Here is a 6062-nt window from a genome sequence, read left to right on the forward strand (position 1 = left end):
TTCACGAATGAAAGCAGCGTTTCCCTTCTGCCTGGAGGAAAGGCCTGGGAGGGCTGTGGGGAGGATTCACTGCAGCTCTGCCCCACCCCCGTGCCCCCCTCCCACCCCGCCAAGCAGTGACAAGACTTAGCTTGGACTCTGAGTGGCTATGGGTACGGGAGCTGCCAACCAGAATGGGAAGCCAGGGTCTGACAGGGGATGAAAGGCAACGAGCAGAGCCATGACTTGGAGGCATTCAAAATTGAAAGTGACAGTTCCAAGTGGAAAAGTAGAGGGTGTTTTAGTTGGGATATGCATTCAGTGGAAGGAGAGCCCCAAAGCTACAAGAGCATCAGCCTAGATGGAATTTCCTTCTCTCAGCCCATATTCCAGGCACGAGCGAGCCGGGTCTGCTGTGGTACCCCTGGAGCCAGCGTCCAGCCTCCTTCCGAATTCTTGTCCCCTGCACTCGAGGTGTTCCAACTTTTACTCTCAACTTGGTTAAAGTGGAACCATATTTCCTGGAAGCCCTTTCCCTATAGAGTTCCGTGTGAGAGAGGGTCCAACGGAGGGATTGCTGTGAGGATTGGGGGGTGGAAGCACAGCGGCACCATTATTTTCTGAAGGGGGGACATGGTGACAGATGCAGACATGCTCGGTGGGGTCCAACTTGTCCTCTTAGCCACACTCAGTTCCTCTCCCCAAATGCCCACAGTGGCCCTGGGCACACCACCAGAGGCTTGGGCCCACTGACGTGTAGCTACCTGAGGCCCCAGCTCCCCACAGGCCTCTGCACAAGCCCCCCTCCCCAGCGGCCGGACATGCCCTGCTTCTCTGTTTCCCGGTAAGCTCCACGTTGTCCACTTTTGATCATTTTCTAGGAGGATTTGTTACTGACTTCTCTGATCCCCCTTCTCCGATCCCCCTTCTCCCTACTCCGGACCTTCACTTCCTCATCTCCCCCTACCGTTGTGCAAGGTCTCATTCCTGTAATAATCCCTCCTGCCCTCAGTGTAAACCAACTTGGTTCTCAGTTTCCCCACTGCTGGCTGGGGTTTTGTCTCTGTTAAGTTTGCTCAGTTTTCATTCATTCATCTAATTTCTTGCTTCCAAAATGTTTACTCCTGGGAGCTTCCCTGGTGGCGTAGTGGTTGGGAGTCCGCCTGCCGATGCAGGGGACACGGGTTCATGACCCAGTCCGGGAGGATCCCACATGCTGTGGAACAGCTGGCCCCATGAGCCATGGCCGCTGAGCCTGCGCGTCCGGAGCCTGTGTTCCGCAACGGGAAAGGCCACGACCGTGAGAAGCCCACGTACCGCAAAAACAAACAAAAAAACAAACAAAATGTTTACTCCTGTCATCTCTCCTGTTCTCCCCGCCTTTACATGGATTTATGTATTTTAAAAAATCATTTCTTGGTACTCCCTGGTGGCACAGTGGTTAAGAATCCACCTGCCAATGCAGAGAACACGGGTTCGAGCCCTGGTCCGGGAAGATCCCACATGCCGCAGAGCAGCTAAGCCCGTGCGCCACAACTACTGAGCCTGCGCTCTAGAGCCCGCGAGCCACAACTACTGAAGCCCATGCACCTAGAGCCCGTGCTCTGCAACAAGAGAAGCCACTGCAATGGGAAGCCCGCGCACCGCAACAAAGAGCAGCCCCCACTCGCCGCAGCTAGAGAGAAGCCGGTGCGCAGCAACGAAGACACAATGCAGCCAAAAATAAATCAATAAATTAAAACAAAAAGAACCCCCCCCCAATCTGTAGGTGCTATGCTTGGGGAAATCCAGGCAACAACAGAAACATGGGGGAGAAAGATGAACCCCAACTCAAGGGAAGGAGGCTGTCCAGATGAGTTACTTCGGGGACGTGAAGGCCAGGCTGAAATGTGACTTTAGTAAGACAAAGGGGATATTCCATCGGCGGTCTGTGTGAAGATCCAGATGTGAGAAAGAGAACAAATGGCATGTTCAGGGTACTGGAAAAGTCCAGTGTGGCTGGAGCATAGGGTGGGTCATGTGGCTAGAGGGGTAAACTGAGGCCAGTTTTTGCACAGCCTCATACATCAAAGTGCAGTTTTGACTTTATCCTGAAGGCAAAGGAGTATCACTGAAAAGAAAAAGTTCCTACCCTTATTTTTCCTTAGCTTCATTTTTCTCTCATATTTTACACACACACACACAAATGGCCTTAAATCCGTTCATGAACAAAGTGAGGGTATAACCATCTAATTCGCCAAATAACATCATTAAAGAAAGCTTAGCGCTCAAAGGAGGAAAATCCAACAAAACACATTCATGCTAAAACAATATATAGCCAGTAAGAAAGGATACAAACATGTGCACAGAGTGTCTCTTGAAAGATAAACAAGAAACTGGTATTAGTGGCTGTCTCGAGGAGGAAAACTAGGTGGCTGGGCATAGGTATGGGGGGGAAGGCTTTCACTGTGTAGTCCTTTTTACCTTTTGAATTTTGTACTGTTTACACAGTTATTAAAAATTAAGTAAAATGTAATTTTAGAATAAATAGCTCCAATCTGGTAAAAAAAAAAAAACCCAAAAAACAAAAAACAACAAATTTAAGTCAATAGTTGTAGGCTCTCTCCTGCCCCATTTCTCCAGCAGATAATCTACCAGAATGCCAGGCTAGGATATTAATGTGAAAGTGAAAAAAATAACTCAAAGTAGCCTTGGCTAGAAAACAATAAGCAAGATCTGGTGAGGGGTAGAATGAGGGGTGCCAAATGGAAAGAGGATTCAAAGTGAAACTTTACATGTGCTCTTGGGAGGGCATTTATGCTTTTCAGTCTTGGCTTCATCGTATGAAATACAGCAATAATGGCGGCATGTATATCAGAGGGCAGTAGTGGGAATTAAATATGCTGCATCCTGGTTATTAAAAGGCCAACAAGACTGTACCTGATAAAGGAACTGAGACACAGAAAGGTCAGGTAACCTCAGGGAGATTACAATCTGGTGTGGAGGAGACAGACAAGTAAGTAGTAGGCAATGTGAGCACCCTGTGAGAAGTGTCTCAAGGTAAGCGAGTGCACTACGGGAGGGACCTGCAGGAGGTGTGCTGCCTTAGGTTGGGCTCCCTAGGAACCAAGTCTGAGATGGGGTTCCTGGGTAATAATTGAGGAATGCTCTCAAGTGCACCCTGTAAGGGAATGAGGGAGGCAGGATAGGGCAGGAAGAAGCTGGACAAGAGGTGTGTTTAGTTTAGGGGTTTGCAAACTGGTCTTCAGACCAAATCTGTATTTCTGTAAAGAGTTGTACTGGAACACAGTCACACTTACTTTGTTTACGTATCACTTATGGTGGCTTTTGGGCTATGAAGATGGAGTTGAGGAGTTGTGACCGAGACGGTATAGCTCACGAAGTCTAAAATATTGACTATCTCTGGCCCTTTACAGAAAGGTTGCAATCCCTGATTTAGCTGAGTCTAGCCTCAGCCTGACCCCAGGGGGAGCTCTGGAGCACGAACAGCATCAAAGAATCGTCGCAGCTGAAGACAAGGTGAGCGGACTTTTGTGCATTTGCGCAGGGCAGACTTTGGGACCTCGTGCTTAGAAGGGCCCCAAAACTGGAGATAAGGAGAGAGGTCTAGGCTGGAAATACAAATTTGTGAGTTGTCAGGATACAGATGGTATTTAAAGCCTAGTATTTAAAGTCTGGTATTTAAAGCGTGAATGAGATCATCCAGAGAATGATTACAGGTGGAGAAGGGATCTTCTGAGCCTTGAGGCATACCGATGTTTAGAGGTCAGGAGGCGGAAAGGATCTAGGAAAGGAGATGCAGAAGGAGAGGCCTATGAAATAGGAGAAAAACTGAGAAAGTGGTTTCCTAGAAACCAAGTAAAGAACACATTTTAAGGAAGGAGTGACCAAGCTGTGACAAATACTGTTAGCGAAGTAGTAAGTTTAGGGGCAGGATGTGGGGACAGGATGGTTGCACCCAGAAGTCCACAGGGAGTCTGTGAGCTCAAGGTGGGTGAGAGGAGCTGCCCAAATATGCAAATACACACACACACACTCACATCACGCATATGCAGCCACACTGGTGTCTTTATCTGGGGCTTGTGAGTCTAGGCTGGTATAGAGACGAGGTGGGGGAAGGTAGAAGTTAATTTTTGACAAGAGCAGTTTCAGTGGAATTACCTGAGCAACAGCCTGACAGAATGAGTTCAAGAGAGGGGGAAGAAATTGGAGACAGCAAGCATAAATAACATTTTCTAGGAGTTGTGTTGAAAAGGGGCACAGAGAAATGGAGGGATAGCCAGAGAATTACGTACAGTCAAGGGAGGGGTTTTGTTTTAAGATGGGAGAAACTGCATCATGTTAGTGGAAGTGATCTAGGAGAGAGGGAAAATCGATGATGCAGGAGGGGAGAACTACTAGCGGGACATTCTTGAATTGATGAGAGGATATGACACTTGAAGCAAAGAGAAGAGGCTCATGGACAGTTTGTCCACAGCACAGAAGACAAGGCAGAGCTTGTATGCACAGACGAAAGTAGGTTGATGGATAGGGTGGTGGGAGCTCAAGGAAGTTCTCTTGATGGCTTCTATTTTCTCAATGAAATAGGAAGCGAGACCATCCGCTGAGAGAGAGTAGAGGTTTACAGAAGGAGAGGAAAGGGTAAAGTGGTCACCCAGTAGAGTGGCTAAGTGAGGGGCTAATTTTATATCTTCTACAGCCCCTTCGTTACTTCGACAAGTATGTTCTCAGTGTCTATCATGTCCCAGGCACTTTGATAAACACCAAATGTTTCTTGAAAGAAGTGTGGCTGTAAAACACCCGAAGCATGTTTTAGGTCTGGAGCTGAGTGCAGCTTGCAGAGCAGAAGTGGTGATTCAGACAGAAGAAGCCAGAAGCCTCTCTTTGGGGCCATTGCAGAAATCTAACTGGTTTCTTGGAATCCATTTGGTTGAGTCATTTTCCTGAAACACAAGTCTGATCATGTCACACCTTTTCTTTACATCCCTCAATGATGGTATACAAGAACTTGTGACAAACTGCTTCTAAGGAAGAAAACAGAACACTGGGATGCAGAGACTTACTTTTTAAGTATACACTTGTATAGTGTTTGGAGAAAAAAACATATATTCACTATTCAAAGCAAAACCAAGCCGCCTCCTCAAAAAACTTTCTATGGCTTTCCACTGCCCTTAGGGGGAAAGAAAACCCTTGGTCTATAATGCTCTGCGCAGTGTGGCCACGCCGTATTGATTTCTCTTCCTTTGGCTCTCTCCAATGCAGCGACACTGGCCTCCAAGTCGGCTGGGCGACTGAGGCTTTCACACAGGCTTTTCTTTCTGCTTCTCTCATTCTTACTCCCATTCAGATAAGGAAGGAGCCAGCGCCCAGCCGCCGTCTTGGCCTTCCCTGTAATAGAGGCGGAGAGTGACACTGTCAGCATCCCTTGGTTCAGAGGGCGCCGCGTGAGAGAGAGAGATGGGTTGGGGTCGCACCACCTTGCCCACAAGGTCGGACGGTTCAGGGACACGGTGTGATGGATCTCGCCTCTCCTAGAAGGCCTTTGCGGGGTGGGGGCTGGAGCCAGGCGATGTATTTGCCAGGTGTGAGTCAAAACATGGTCTCCTCCCCCTCAAAAGAGGAAACCTGAACCACTGGCTGTGACCAAGGCTACAAGGCAAAGACGCCATGACCTGCCCCGTCTCGTACCTCTTGCGTCTGCCGGGCACCAGCAGCGCTGGGAAATTGATCCGGAGAAGCAGGCAGCACTGCTAGCAGAGCACGCCGGCCTCGCGCCGGCGCACTCCGGACCCTGAGTCCGGCGCACTCAGGTCCCGCCCTGGGGCGGGCCCGCGCCCCCCCACCCCGCCCCCCGCCTCTGCCTGCGCATGCACTGGCTGCCGGGGGCTCAGCGTGAGCGTCACCCTCTCAGCTCTTAAGCCGACGGCAGGATTTAAAGCCGGCCTCAGGTAGGCTAACTCCAGGGATCCCGCGGGAGCTGTTCTTCCGTGCAGGAGTCGGAGGCAGGAGCAGAGCCCGGCGCGGGACAGCCCCACCGCCGGTGACAGACACAGCTCCCACCAATCAGGGGTGAGGTGGCCCGC

The 6062-nt window shown here is 49.8% G+C and overlaps 1 protein-coding gene across 2 annotated transcripts in view; it reads left to right on the forward strand.

The window, feature by feature from the left end:
- The first annotated feature begins 5852 nt into the window (after nt 1–5852).
- The window catches only part of CTPS1 (CTP synthase 1), a 29945-nt gene continuing 29735 nt past the window's right edge, over nt 5853–6062 (forward strand). Inside the window, exon 1 of one of the 2 annotated variants that reach the window (XM_024738888.1) lies at nt 5853–6048. The gene's annotated coding sequence lies outside the window, so the exon portion shown is untranslated. The remainder of the gene's footprint in view (nt 6049–6062) is intronic. The other variant, XM_024738887.1, reaches the window with a different exon arrangement.

The sequence above is a fragment of the Neophocaena asiaeorientalis genome, unplaced genomic scaffold (assembly GCF_003031525.2).
Source record: "Neophocaena asiaeorientalis asiaeorientalis breed wild unplaced genomic scaffold, Neophocaena_asiaeorientalis_V1.1 scaffold106, whole genome shotgun sequence".
NCBI lineage: Eukaryota > Metazoa > Chordata > Mammalia > Artiodactyla > Phocoenidae > Neophocaena > Neophocaena asiaeorientalis.